The sequence below is a fragment of the Narcine bancroftii genome, chromosome 4, assembly GCF_036971445.1.
Source record: "Narcine bancroftii isolate sNarBan1 chromosome 4, sNarBan1.hap1, whole genome shotgun sequence".
Taxonomy (NCBI): domain Eukaryota; kingdom Metazoa; phylum Chordata; class Chondrichthyes; order Torpediniformes; family Narcinidae; genus Narcine; species Narcine bancroftii.
This window is the reverse complement of record NC_091472.1, coordinates 94,026,713-94,042,485: the sequence shown is the minus strand read 5'-3', so window position 1 is coordinate 94,042,485 and position 15,773 is coordinate 94,026,713. Positions and strand designations below refer to the sequence as shown.

The 15,773-nt window shown below is 49.3% G+C and overlaps 1 protein-coding gene across 1 annotated transcript in view; it reads right to left on the bottom strand.

The window, feature by feature from the left end:
* The window catches only part of prkn (parkin RBR E3 ubiquitin protein ligase), a 1,164,186-nt gene that overhangs the window by 426,118 nt on the left and 722,295 nt on the right, over positions 1-15,773 (bottom strand). The gene's annotated exons all lie outside the window — the stretch shown is intronic.

The following is a 15,773-nucleotide window of genomic DNA, read 5'->3' as shown; positions in this document are numbered from 1 at the left end:
TCATGCTGCCCTTATAGGGGCGTGCTGAATTTGAATAAAAACTGTCGTTAACAACCCTCAACGTGGTGGCTGTGTTTCTCTTCCACTGCTCACATCGCCACAGTGGTGACCCCGACGAGCCCAGATGTTTTTCTGGACTCAAAACACCATGGATTCAGCAGAGGTTAACGCTGTCTCCATCAAGCTTCCCCCCTTTTGGACCCACCAACTGAGAACGTGGTTCGGGCAGGCAGAAGCACAATTTCAACTCCGCAACATCTCCTCAGATGCCATGATGTTCTATCATGTCGTTAGCGTTCTGGACCAAGATGCAGTAGCGAGGGTGGACGACATCATCCACCACCCCCCGGCTACAGGCAAGTACACCTCAAAAACCTGCTGCTTGGAACTTTTGGGCTAACTTCCCAGCAACGGGCTTCCAGGCTCTTTCACCTAGATGGGCTTGGGGACCGTAGTCCGTCGGCGCTGATGGACGAAATGCTGGCCCTGGCGGAAGACCACAAGCCTTGTTTTCTCTTCCGCCAGATATTCCTAGAACAGATGCTGGAGGACATCCAGCTACTCCTCAGATGAAGACTTCTCGAACCCGAGGAGAGTAGCAGCCCGTGAGGATGCTTTCTGGTGCACGAAGAGGGAGAACGAGGCAGCCCTCAACCAGGGGGCATGACCAGGAGCCAACTGACCGCAAGCTGCTCCCAAGACGAAGCCAGAGGAGGGCCAGTTGACCTGGTGTTTCTACCACCAGTGCTGGGCTGCGCAAGCCTGTAAGTGCCACCAGCCCTGTGGGTTTCAGGGAAATGACCAGGTCACCCGCCGTTGATGGCTGCGACGACTGGCCACACAAACAGCCTCCTTCATGTGATGGACAAATCCACCGGCCGCTGATTCCTGGTGGATACAGGGGCTGAGCTCAGCGTCATTCCCCCCACAGCATTAGAGACTCGCACCTGATCTCGAGATCAAACCCTGTGGGCGGCCAACAGCTCCATCATCAGGACCTATGGCCGCAGGGCACAGATCCACATCGAAAAGGAGAAGTTTCACTGGAGATTTGTCCTAGCCTCCGTGGACACTGCGCTGTTAGGGGGCAACTTCCTCAGAGCTCACAGCTTACTGGTTGATATAAAGGGCAAAAGGCTGGTCAATGTCCGAACGTTCCACTCCATCCGACTGGACACAGCAGAAACCCGCAGGCCTGAAGTCGCCACCGTAGCCGCCACCAGTGTTCAACAAGGTCCTCCACAAATTCCCCACCATCTTAGAGCCACAGTTCAACACCGCCCTGCCCAGCATGGGGTCTTCCACCATATCGTCACACAGGGCCCCCCCACTGCACGCTAGACCCAGAAGGCTGCTGCCTGAGAAGCTCCTGCAGGCAAAGGACGAGTTCTCCAGGTTCCAGGAACTGGGAATCGTCTGCACTCGGACAGCACCTGGGCATCGCCGCTCCTTATGGTCCTGAAATCGTCCGGGGGCTGGAGACTGTGCAGGGAAAACCATCATTTGAACAATACAACCACATCCGACAGGTACCCGGTGTCCCACATACAGGACTCCTCCGCCAACCTCCACGGTGCACGGGTCTTCTTCAAAGTGGACCTCATGGGGGGATACCATCAGATCCTGGTGCATCGAGACGACGTGGGTAAGATGGCCATTATCACCCCTTTCGGCCTCTTCGAGTTCCTGCGTATGCCCTTCAGTCTAAAGAACGCGGTCCAAACGTTCCAGCGCTTCATGGACATGGTTGGAAAAGACCTGGACTTTGTGTTCATTTACCTGGACTATATTCTCATTGCCAGTCGCAACCGCGATGAACACAAAGCCCACCTCTGCAACACTCTTTGTCTGGCTGACGGACTTCGGCCTCATGGTCAACGTGGCCAAATGCTAGTTCGGCAAGGAGTCCCTCCAGTTCCTGGTGCACCTTATTTCGGCGGCTGCGGCCAAGCCAGCACCGGAGAAGGTAGCGGCTGTTCAACGATTCCACAAACCTACCACCCTGAAAGGCATCCAAGAGTTCACGGGGACGGTGAACTTTTACCATTGTTTCATCCCCGGAGCCCATTGTTCGCGCTCATGGCCACCAAAGAAAAGACTTTATCGTGGTCAGAGGAGGAGGACAGGGCTTTCATCGCAACAAAGGAGGCTCTAGCCAGCACTACACTGCTGGTGGATCAGCAGCCGGAGGTCCGCATGGCGTTATCGCTGGACGCCTCAGCTATGGCGGTGGGGGGGGTTAAGGAACAGTGGCTCGATGGACAATTTCGCCCACTGGCCTTTTTCAGCGAGCAACTGCGCGTGCCGGAACTCAAATACAGCGCCTTCGACTGGGAGCTCCTGGCGCTGTATCTGGCCACCTGCTATTTCCGCTACTTCCTTGAGGGCAGGCCGTTCACAGCCTTCATGGATCACAAACCCCTCACTCAAGCACTGGCGATGGCCATGGATCCATGGTCCACCAGACAGCAGCACCACCTATCGTATGTGTCTGAGTTCACGAATGACATCCGACACAGGGCTGGCAAGGAAAATATAGTGGTGGATGTGCTCTCCCATCCAGCCATCAACACTTTCATGCCCGGCCTGGATTACGAGCAACTGGTTCAGGCACAGAGGAACGATGTGGAGATGCAGGTCTTGCGGACCGCCATCTCGGGCCTCAAACTTAAGGATGTCCTTGTGCCCAACAGCCCAGACACATTGCTCTGCGACGTCTTAACAGGCATGCCGCGCCCAGTGGTCCCACTGCTCTGGAGGACGAAGGTCTTTAGTCTGATCCACGACCTCGCTCTCCCAGCGGTAAAGACAACCGTGCGAATGGTCGCGGAGCAGTTTGTGTGGCACGGGCTGAAGAAGGAGGTGGCGGAACTGGCCAGGAACTTTACCAGGTGCCAGACCTCCAAGGTCCAGCGACACACGTGAGCCCCATCCAGAACTTCGACCCGGCGGTTCACAGATTCCAACACATCCACGTTGATGTTGTCAGGCCCCTGTCCAAGGAGGCTCGTTACCTCCTCACAGTGGTGGATCAGGCCACAAGGTGGCTGGAGACCGTCCCGATTAAGGAGGCCTCTGCGGAGACGTGCGCCAGGACTCTGGTCAGCCTTTTCGGAGTCCCTGCGCACATCACTAACGACAGAGGTGTGCAGTTCACATCTGCCCTATGGATTCAGATGGCAAAGCTCCTGGAGGTCAAGCTCCACCACACCACAGCATACCACCCGCAGTCCAACGGGTTGGAGAAGAGGTTCCACAGGCACCTGAAGGCATCGCTTATGGCCAGGCTCTCCAGACCAGACTGTGCGGACAAACTACCCTGGGCCCTCCTCGGGATTAGGACGGCACCCAAGGAGGACCTGCAGGCTTCACCAGCAGAGATGGTCTATGGCGCACCGCTTTCCCTGCCTGAAGGCGGCCCATCTGGACATCACAGCAAGTGCAGATGGCCGTTCCAAGCGCCAGGGCTGGCCGCTAAAGCGACAGGAAGTGTAGCCGGTTCTGGGGAGGTGGGGGTTGTGTGGTGGCGCACATTCTCATCGTGAACCAGCCCCGCTTGTATCGCCACGTGGTGGGGCAGCCATGGGGAAATGGCATTGTCAGAGGTTTCTCTCTGACTCCAGCATCCCTTCCAGCGCGCACCCTGGGCAGCGATTATGTTACAATGCACCAGGAGACTGAGCTCATGCTGCCTTTAAAGGGGCGTGCTGAATTTGAATAACAACTGTCGTTAACGACCCTCAACGTGGTGGCTGTGTTTCTTCCACTGCTCACACTGCCACAATGCTTTGTTAAACTGGTAGATTTTAAGTGCAGTTTTGTTTTAAATGATGAACAAGTTGCAAAGCTGTGAAGAAGTTTAGCTGGAATTTTAAGATCTTAGCAACAAGAAAGCTAAATCACAGATTATTTCTAGAACTGGATGACCAGACTTAATATTGGAAGAGACTCAGTCATGGGGAGTTGCCACTTTACAGAGATACTTGAAAACAAACACATGAATTTTTAAACCAAATAGGGTTTAATTAGGAACGAATGTAGATCAGCATTCATATGCTGATGGAAGCCACACACCTGCCATGAGGAAAGCAGGGTTTTGGATAATCATCTCAAGTTTGTAGTTAGAGGATTGAATTTGGGAGGCCCTTCAGGAGCTTGTTCAAATATTGAAAAGTAGAGACAACAAAATTGTCTCTATTTTTGGGGATTCTCTGAGGATTTCAACAGCAGATGAAGGGAGTCAGGAGTAGATATGGGTGAGGTCACAAAGCGGAAAAAAATCGGAAAACACTCAAAATACTCCACAGAGAGCAGATGTGGAGAGAAGCAGTCAAAATTTCAGCTCCATTACTTTATTTTATTTCAGATTTTCAACAGATCTAATTTTTTCTTTTTGACTACAAAGGTAGGAGTAGGTGATCTTGTTAATAGTGCAGATAAATGGTCTAAATCTCATCTTAGGATCATTGGACACCAAAGCTGCAAACAGACTGGAAGTTGCCGAGGAAATGAAAGGAATCAGAGGCTATGGATCAGAGTTTGTAGTGAGATGAAAGACAATGGCTTCAGGCATTTAGCTAGAGGAAGTTTCTACTCATTCAATAGTGAGCATGAAGCATATTTGGAGGGTTTGAGAGGTGTCACAATTGGTGCTGTTAGCTTACATACAGAAACTGATACTGCATTTTTGGGTGATGTCAAGATAAAAATATAGGTTGAGTTCAATGATAGATTCTTTCATAGGTAGCAAGGCAAACATGGTGAGAAGTGACTGCAGGTGAATCATTGGCTAAAACATACCTACACAGCAGTACTAAGGGTAGGGTTAGTGGAAGAAGGTCCAACTGCGCAGACTTCATTAAATAAATAGTTTCGTCAAGCCCATGATGCTGATGTATGCAACTGCAATAATTTCAACACAGCAGGAGCCTTTCCAATATAAAGTTCCAGAGGAAGACCTGTGGAAAGACAGCAAATGCTGGCTATGTGAAAGAATTTGCTTAGTCAGAAGCAGTCTAGGAAAAGAAATAAATTAGACATTTGGAAATAAGCAAGATAATCCTCTAGACCCAGTTTGAGGAAAGTGTAAAGGATAAGCCTTGTGCTTCTGATTTGTAGATAATTTTATGACTATCCCTTTAAGGAATAAGAATTGTTTGTAGTGTTACTATAGCTACTATGATGTCATATGTCATAATATCCATGCAGACTCGGAGCTTGATTTATCATTCTTCAGATGTAAGCATCGAAATACTTTTCTTTGAATTCATCTTAATCATTTCTTATTGTCTTAATCATCTCTTATTATAATTTTATATCATTGTTTTTTAATATAGCCGAATGCTTCATTGTTATGAAAATCTTGATGCAAAGTTATGCAAAATGTTTATCCGTTTATATCAATGAATTAAAGCTACATAAAATTGCATCTTCAAAGTTTGGTTTATTGGAGTGATAAGATAGCAATTCTGAAGATTAGTGTGTTGGCTCCAGGAAAGATCATCTGAGATAGTGATATTTTAAAATTTAAATTTAGATGTACAGCACAGTAACAATCATTTCCACCATGAGTCCATGCCAATTTTCACCCAATTATCCTACAACTCATGCTACATTTTGAACATGGGAAGAAACTGGAGGCCCTAGGGAAAGCCCATGCAGACATGAGTGCCAACTGTGCTGGCTCTAGAATTTAATTTTGCTCACCCTCTCAACCTCTGATCTCCCAATGATCACTGGATTGTACACATCTGGTTTTCCTTTCCTGAAGTCAACAATCATCTCCTTGGTTTTGGTGACCTTGAGTGTGAGGTTAATGTTGGTGCATCATTCAGCCAAGTTTTCAATCTTCATCCTGTATACTGACTCATCACCTCTTTTTATACAACCCACTTCCATGGTATCATCAGCAAATTTGTAGATGGTGTTGTTGTCATATCAAGTCACATAGTCATAGGTGTAAAACGAGTAGAGCAGGGGGCTAAGATTACAGGACTCTGGTGCTCCAGTTCTGATGGAGATTGTGGAGGAGATGTTCTTGCCAGTCATCACTGATTGTGATCTGTAGGTGAGGAAATCAAGGATCCTTTACACAGTGGAGTGTTGAGTTCTAGGTTTTGGAGTTTGCTGATCAATTTTTAGGGGATGATGAAGTTAAATGCTAAACTGTAGTCAATAAAGAGCATCCTGATGTATGCATCTTTGCTGTTCAGGTGTTCCAGAGCTTTGTGTAGAGCCATTAAGATGGCTGATGCTACGAGAGGGGAATTGGAATGGATCTATGTCGCTGCTCAGACAGGAGCTGATAGGCTTCAACACCAAAACACTTCATCACTGTTGATATGAGTGCCATAGTCGATAGTCTATGTCGATAGTCATTTAGACAGGCTACTGCACTGTCCTTGGGAACCAGTACGGTTAAGGCCTGTTTGAAACAGGTGGGTACCATGCCCTGCTGCAGTGAGATGTTGAAGATATCCATGAATATGTTGATAAGTTTTCAGATTGAATAAACCTAGGTGCCTGACAAATTTATTTCCTTTAACCCACAACAATAAAAAAATTGCTAGACTCTCCAACATTGCTGTTGTAAATACATTATTCTTTGCAAAATGGCAGCTGCACCCGACTAACAAACTTCATGCGCTTCTCTGTGTGTGGATTAAAGTGGAAATTTAATGAGAGATGTGGAATAATATTATAGAAGTATAAATTCCATCCTTCAAATAATACCATTAAAACAGAAAAAAACAAGTGCTTGACTGTTTTCCAATCGAGCTTTAAACATGATTTTTTTGATGGCATTAGTTTTCTAGGTGTATAAACCATAATTATTAACTAGTTATTAATTCATAGGTCCAGTAATACTGCAGATGTAACATGACAAATTTAATGTTTTTGGAGGTGGATTATATTCTCATTTCACTGCTGCCAAATCAAACAAGATAACTCTTTGCATCCATGAAATTTCTTCTTGCAGATGCTGGCTGGCCCTGATGATTCACAACCGCTGGTGATCATAATTTAGGTTTGATCCAAGAGATTGAGCTCTGACAAGTAATTGAGTTGTGGAAAGAATTATAGATGAGCCTGACACTGTTCACACCACAATTCCCAAGCCAAATTCACTTTCCTGGAAGGGTGGAGGGATGTTCCTGAACTGAGAAATAATTGCCAGCAGAAGCCCTTTTGGATATTTTCCTCCTGCCACAAACCCAGGGCAGTTGTTGTATTTATATTACCATTCCAGTTGTGACCCAACTGATAATGCAGACCTTTCAGCCTGTTTGGAACAGTTTTGGATTTGTCAATTAAATCATTTGATGAACCATCAATAACTCCAAAAGACAGTAAATTGTGTAAAATTGATTTTTTTCAGATTTTATTCACAATAGAATGGAACGGTGTCCATGTTGGTTGACTGTCCTGAACTGGGAAGGGGGCTGTGGAACCATTCAAACTCTTTCCAACAGCTCTAGCAAACATATCCACCAGTATACTGGTTCCTCTCTAGCTCAAGTGCAGCTCATTCTATTTATACGAGTCTGACCTTCCCAGAAGAGATCCCTGTCATCCATGAATCTGAACCCCTGCACCAACTCTTCAGATATGCTTTCATCTGCCACAGCTTCCTACTCCTTCCATCACTGGTGCATGGCACAGGCAGCAATCCCGAGATTGCTGTCCTTGAGGTTCTGCTTTCCAGCTTCTTTCCTCACTCCCTATAATCCCTCTTCAGGACATCATCTCAACTTCTATCTATGTCATTGGTACCAACGTGGCCCACTACAACTGGCTGCTAACCCTCCTGCTTGAGAATGCTGTGGACTCGATCAGACCCTAGAACCTGGGAGGCAACATACCATCCAAGAGACTTGATTTTGCTCAGAGAACCTAAATCCCCAATAACTATCACTCTCCTCCTTTTCCCTCCTTCCCTTCTTAGCCGAAGAGCGAGAATCTGTGCCAGAGATGTGACCACTATGACTTGTCCCTGGTAGATCATCCTCCTCAACAATATCCACACCCTCGAATGTCTGCCTCCTACCCTTGCCTCTCCTGCCTCCTCCCTTCTGGGGTGAATAGTCTGTAAGGAGTTGTAATGGACTGATGTAGGGCATCAGAAATGGGGACAACCACCTGACTGAGAAAGTGAAGCAGAGAAGAAAACCCTAATGATGGTGACCACAGTGGTGCAGCGAGGGGCTCTGTGGCTGAAGGACACACACTGATGAAGCTGATGGCAACTTGCAGTCAAAGAACCCAGATAGGCTGTGGGTTGCTGGAGAGTTGAGTTCAAAGTGCCCACACAAGCTACAGGCTGCTTGAGGATGACTCACGATAAACATATCTGGATTATGATATTGGAATCAGGGTTTGAGAGGGTGTGAAGGGGAAGAAGGACTCCTAAAGAGCTGAATGCTTTCTCATCATGTCAGAGGTTTGTATCTGGGCTTGGGTTGCCAATGGTTTGAACTTAACTGATGCCTTGTGATCCTTTGACAGATCAAATGCAATATCATATAATTGTAGTGGCAGACTACACTGCTACTGAAAGAACACACAACCAGACGGGTTGAGCTCAGTGAGCAGAATTGATTTATTGAAGGCTGCTGGGCTGGACTTATACTCCCAGCCCGGACCTGTTTGAGAACTGCACTGAGGGGGGGGGGGGGGCGGGGTGGGAATGACGTCACCCAGGTGTCACGTCATCCCCCAGTGTGGGCTTCTGAGCCCTGTGCCGAGAAGAAGGGGAAACCCCCGACGGCGCCATTTGGCTGGCTGCCCCGCTGCGTGGATTACAAGTGGGGCTGATTCACCTGCCTAGAGGTGTGCCGCCATACAGACCCCCCCCCCCCAGAACTGGCGCCGATGTCCTTTTTAGCTGGGCGGCCTCGCTTCTTGGGCTGGGCCACAATCACTGGTTCGGTGGGGACGAGGTACAGTGGCTTCAGCCTGTCCACAGTAAACAGTTCCCGCCTGCTGCCGATGACCAGCGTGAACGTAGACCCTGAATGCTGGACAACCTTGAACGGCCCCTCGTAAGGTCTCTGCAGAGGTGTTGCGGGCGGTCCCCGCCGAATAAAAATGTACTCTACTCGCTGGGGATGTGAGATGGCTGTGAGTTGTGTCTAGGTGGTGGTGGAGATGCAAAGGAGTCCAAGTGGGCCCGGAGGTGGAGAGCAGCTCAAGCAGCAACCGTTGGGGGTTGTGAGGTGCGTTGATGAACTCACCAGGAAGTGCCAGCGGTGTGCCATTGACCAGCTCAGCTGATGATGCCTGGGCGTGGAGCGGATGCCCAGGAGCACCCAAGACAGTTTGTCCACCCAGTCAGGACCGATGAGGCGGGCCATAAGTGCCGACTTAAGGTGGCGGTGGAGACGCTCGACCATTCCATTGGCCTGCGGGTGATAGGCCGTGGTATGGTGTAGCTCGATCCCCAACCTGTTGACTCCTTTGCACCCCCACCACCACCCAGACACAACTCACGGCCATTTCACGTCTCCAGCGAGTAGAGCTGTGCCCAGAGCACAGAGGTGAACTGGGTGCCCCGATCGCTGGTGAGGTGATTCGGAACGCCAAACCAGGTGACCCAGCCATGCAACAGCGCTCAGAAGCAGGAGTCCATGGAGGATTCCGGCATCGGGATCGCCTCGGGCCAATGAGTGGTGCAGTCCACCACTGTGAACATGTAATGGTTACCCCAGGAAATGGGTAAGGGCCCCACTATATCCACACAAATGTGGCTGAACCGTTCCTGGACATCCTTGATTTGTTGCACAGGTGCCCTGGTGTGCCTGTGTACCTTGGACATCTGTCAAGGGGTGCATGTTCTGGCTAAGCCCATGATCTGCTTCTGGAGCCCGTGCCAGACGAACAGCCTGTGGACCTGATGGATGGGTGCGAAAGGTCGTGGATGTGATGGAAGACTTGCCTGTGCCACTGCTGGGGAACCAATGGCCGCGGGGTGCCCATGGAGATATCGCACAGGAAGGTGCTTCTGCCGCTCGGAGTCGGGAGGTCTCGGAACCACAGGCCCTTGATGGCAGTCCTGAAGGCTAGCGTCTCCTCATCGGACTTTGGTCCATGGCGAGCTGGACGAAGTCAAGGCCGGGAGTCAGTGCGCAGATGGCCAGTCGCAAGAATGTATCGGCGACCACATTGTCCTTCACCGCCTTGTGCCAGATGTCGGTGGTAAACTCCGACATGAAGGAGAGGTGACGCTGTTGGCGGGCCAACCAGGGGTCCTTCGCCATCACGAGTTCCTGGGTGAGCAGTTTGTGGTCAGTGAAAATGGTAAAAGTCCTCCCCTCCAAGAAATAGTGGAAATGCCGCACCGCCATACCTGTGCTCTGGCGGGTGGAGAAGCCAGCTGAAGAATGCCAGCGGCTTCCATTGTCCGTTCACCTGCTGCTCCAGGCCGGCGCCGACGGCTGTGGCAGAGGCATCGACGGAGAGCACCATATGCAGGTCGGTGTGCACGTGAGTGAGCATGGTAGCCTTCACGAGGGCGTCTTGGGTGGCCTCGAATGCACTGCAGGCCTCTGGGGTCCAGGTGAGTGTTTTGTGCTTGGCTGCGATGAGGGCGAATAGCAGCTGTATGATGCGCGCAGCTCCCAGGATGAATCGTTTGTAGAAGTTGACCATACCCATGAACTCGAGCAGCCCTTTGAGATTGTCCGGACATGAGAACTCCGTGATAGCAGCAACCTTCGTAGTGGCGGGCGTGGCTCCCTCGACCGTGATTGTATGGCCCAGGAACTGCATGGACTCTTTCCCAAACTGGCACTTGGCTGGGTTGATGGTGAGGCCGAAGTCGGCCAGCCGGGAGAAGATGGTGCATAGGTGGGCCTGCTGGCAACGAGGATGTCGTCTAAGTAAATGAAGATGAAATCCAGGTCCCTGCCCACTGAGTCCATGAGGCGTTGGAAGGTCTGAGCGGCATTCTTGAGCCCTAACGGCATGCGAAGGAATTTGAACGAGCCGAAGGGGATGATGATGGCCGACTTGGGTATGTCCTCAGGGTGCACCGGGATTTGGTGATACCTGCACACCAGGTCAACCTTGGAGAAAACCGTTGCACCATGCAGGTTGGCCATAAAGTCCTGGATGTGAGGGATGGGGTAACAGTCAGGAACTGTCGCCTCATTGAGTCGTTGATAGTCTCCTCAGGGGTGCCAGCCGCTGGAGGCTTTCAGGACCAGGTGGATGGGCGAGGCCCACGGGCTGTCAAACCACCGAATGATCCCCAGCTCCAACAGATGCAAAAACTCCTCCTTTGCCACCTGGAGCTTGTCAGGCGGGAGCCGGTGTGCCTTGGCGTGAACCGATGGGCCCTGGGTGAGGATGTGGTGGAACACCCCGTGGCGCGGCAAGGCAGCGGAGAACTGTGGATTGGAGGGACAGAAACTCATCTAGGATTCGCTGGAAATCGTCTCTGGGTGTGCTGATCATGGCCATCTGCGGCTACTCTGTGCAGGAGGCATCGAGGCGAATGGCCTGGAAAGTACAGGCATCCACCAGGCACCTACCCCGAATGTCCACCAGAAGCTTGTGGGTGAGGAGGAAGTCGGCACCCAAGATGGTCAGAAGGGACGAGACGCTGAACCTCCATGAAAAATTTCATCGGCCGATCTGGAAGTGGATTGTCTCGTCTCCATACATCCGGATCTCTGGTTGCGTTGGCCGCATTGAGGGAAGGACCTCAAGGTCAGTTCCTGGACTTGATGGCTGTGGCCAGGATCTGGGCCCCAGTGTCGACGAGGAACCGCCGGCAGCTGACTGAGTCCCGTAGGTAGAAGAGGTTGTGTCCTTGGCCAGCTGCCACAACCATTAACAGTGGCCGGCCTGCTCATTTCCCTGGAATGAGCAGGTCTGACGATACTTCCAAGTCTTGGCTCTCAGCACTGGTGGTAGAAGCAGAGGCCTGGAGCAGATGCCGTGCCCCTGGTTATGCACTCGGTGGCCTCTGCAGGGGCCGGATGTTTTACCATAATGCTAGGGGTGGGCTTGGCATGATCATGCCCGTGCATCATGACCTGCTGGACCGCTGAGCCCTCCGGGAATCGCTCGAGCCATAGCTCTTGGGTCTTCTGAGTAATCTTCCTCGGGTCAGTAAAGCTCTCTTGGGCCAGTAACGGCTGGATGTCCTCGGGCAGATGGCCGAGGAAAATGCAGTCGAAGAGTGGAGAGTTGGTGTGATCACCCATGAGCTCAAGCATCTCATCCATCAGCTCCATCGGGGACCTGTCCCCCAAGGTGTCGAGGTGCAGCATCCGAGCGGCACACTGGCAGCTGGATAGTCCGAGGGATCCGGTGAGCACTCGCTTGATGGTCTCGATTTGTCTTCAGCGGGTGGGTGCTGAATGAGGTGCAGCACGGGTTTGGGCGGCGACCACATGGTAGAATGAAATCTGGCGGAGGTGAAACTGAGTCTCCGCTTGGCCGAACCAGGTCTCCGGCTCCTGAACCCAGAAGTCAGGCAGCTTGACGCCTATAGCACTGACCCCAAGTTCGCTCATGATGGGTTCAAAGACGCTTGAACCAGTCGGGGTCACCAATTGTGGCGGCAGCTACACTGCTACTGAAAGAACACACAACCAGATGGGTTGAGCTCAATGAGCAGAACTGATTTATTGCAGGCTGCTGGGCTGGACTTATACTCCCAGCCCGGACCTGGCTGAGAACTGCTCTGGGGGGCACTGATGTCACTCAGGCATCATGTGATCCCCCAGCGCGGGCTTCTGAGCCCTGTGTAGAGAAGAAGGGAAAAACCCCGACGGCGTCATTTTGGCCGGCTGCCCCGCCGCATGGATTACAAGCAGGACCGGTTCGCCTGCCTAGTGGTGTGCTACCACGTAATATTACATTTCTATTTTATTATATGACAATAAATAGTTCCTGATATGACCTGTTGGAAAGAAACTGTTCTTGAACCTAGAGGTACTGGTCTTCAGGCTTCTGTACCTTCTGGCCAGAGGTAGCAGTGAGAAGAGGTTGTGAGCAGAATAATGGGGTCCTTTATGATGATGGCTGCATTCTTCAGGCAGTGCCTCACATAGATCCTTCAATGAATGGGAGGTAAAAGCCTGCAATGTACATGGCTATGTTTACTATCTTCTGCATCTCTGGGCACTTGAATTACCAAACTAGGCTGTGATGTAACCAGCCAATAAACTTTCTTAGTGTACCTGAAGAAGTTTGATGGAGTATTTGGTGATATGCTAAATCTTCTTGGAAAGTGGAGGTATAGAGGTGTGCCTTCTTCACAGTTTCCTCAATGTGCTGGCTCCTGGAGAAATCTTCTGAAATATGGACTGTCAGGAACTTGAAGATTTTAACGATACCGTATCCATCCCATCAATGCAGAGAGGTGCATGATCCCTTGGCCTTCATAAAATCAATAATAAGCTCCTTGGACTTGAATTTGTTGAGAGGTAATTCCCCTTGAATATATTGAATGATTTGTCCTCCACCACTCTCGGGGATGGAGAATTGCAGAAGTTCACAGCTATAAGAGAGAGGAAATTCCTCTTTGTGACCATCCTAAATAGGCTGCACCGTATTCAGAGAGAATACCTCCTGGTTCAAGATACCTCACTTGAGGGGAAACAACCAATTTTAGATTTCAGATTTATTGTCAGAGTACATACATGACATCACATACAACCCTGAGATTCCTATTCCTGTGAACCAGGCAGAATTACCACTTGAAAAACAAAACAAAAATGGGCTCAACATACACATTTAAACAAATAAACAAATGTAAATAAACAGTGCAATACAGAGAGAAAAAAATCAATAAAGTGCAAAAGTAAGAATCCTTAAATAAGTCCCTGATTGAGTTTTTTGTTGAGGAGTCTGATGGTGGAGGGGTAGCAGGTGGTGCAAGTCTTTGGCACCTATACCTTTTTTCTGATGGTAGCAATGAGAACTGAGCATGTGCTGGGTATTGTGGATCCTTGATGATGGCTGTTGGTCTCCAATGGTAATGTTCCCTATAGATGTTCTCAATGGTGGGAGAGTTTTACCTGTGACGTCCTTTGCTGTGTTCCCTACTTTTTGTAAACATTTACACTCAGGGGTATTGGTGTCCCCATACCAGACTGTGATGCAGCCGGTCAGCACATTTTCCACCACACATCCATAGAAATTTGCCAGGGTTTCTGATGCGATACCAAACCTCCACAAACTTCTGAGGAAGACGTGCTTTCTTCACAATGCTGTTAATGTGTTGGGTCCAGGAAAGATCCTCTGTGATGGTGATTCCCAAGAACTTAAATTTACTCACCTTTTCCACCTCTGATCCCCCAGTGATCTCTGGATTGTATACCTCTGGTTTGCCCTTCCTGAAGTCAACAATCAGCTCCTTGGTTTTGGTGACATTGATTGTGAGGTTGTTGTTGGTACACCATTCAGCCAAGTTTTCAATCTTCCCTCTGCATACTGACTCATGGCCCCTTTTTATACAACCCACTACCATGGTATCGTCAGTGAATTTGTAAATGGTGTTGTCATACCAAGCCACACAGTCATAGGTGCATAGCGAGTAGAACATGGGGCTAAGATCAAAGCCCTGTGGTGCTCTGGTACTATGGAGATTGTGTAGGAGATGTTCTCACCAACCCTCACTGATTGTGGTTTGGAGCTGAGGAAATCCATGATTCAATTACACAGTGGGGTGTTGAGTCCCAGGTCTTGGAGATGGCTGATCAATTTGAGGGGGTGAAAAGTGTTATTGTTTTTTATATTTAAATTTAGACATGCAGATAGTGTAATGATAGTGATCATGTTTGCTTGGCTACTAGTAAGGCCTTGATTATAGCTCCTGTTTAATTATACTTGGCTTCCAGCAGGGGCTGACACAGGAGACACAGTATGCAAGATTTGTAAAGGAGGCTTGCAGCCTCATGGCATGCCTCATGGTGCTGTTTACATCAACTTTAAAGTAAAGAAACTTTTCTTTCATCCATGTGTTGTCTAAGAACCCACACATACGAATACAAGATGAAACAGACAGTTCCCAGGTTATGAATTTGTTCTGTTACTTGGGTGTGTCCATAAGCTAAATTTATACATAAGGCAGAACAGGTACTTACGGTTCTTATTGAGCGTTCATGAGGTAATATTGTGTGCACATGCACAAATCGGGGAATAATGCACATGCATGAATCAGGGCACAATGTTCACAATGTGGATGCACATTATGCGCATTGATGCAAATGCAAAAATTGGGGCACAATTTTGTGCACTCGTGAATTGATGAATAGCCCGTTCATAAGTACGAGTTGTTTGTAACCCAAACGTTCATAACCTGGGGACTGCTGGAACAACATAGTAACAGGTCATTTCAGCCCATGCCACCCAATTACACCCAATTGACCTATAACTCCTGGTACATTTTGAATGGTGGGAGGAAACTGGAGCACTCAGAGGAAACCCATGCAGACACAGGGAGAATGTACAAACTTCTTACAGACAGTGCAGGATTCATACTCCAGTCCTAATCGCTGGTGCTGTAACAGCTTTGCGCTAACTGCTACACTAACTGTGCTGCCCACTGTAAATGGTGAACTATAGTGGATAAAGAGCACATGAAATATGCATTTTTGCTGTCCAGGTGTTTGAGGGCTTTTTGTAGACACATTGAGTTTGCTTCCACCGTAGACCTGTTGCTACAATAGGCAAATTGGAATGGATCTATGCTGCTGATCAGACTGGAGCTGATATGCTTCAACACCAGCCTTTCAAAACACTTCATCACTGTGGATGTG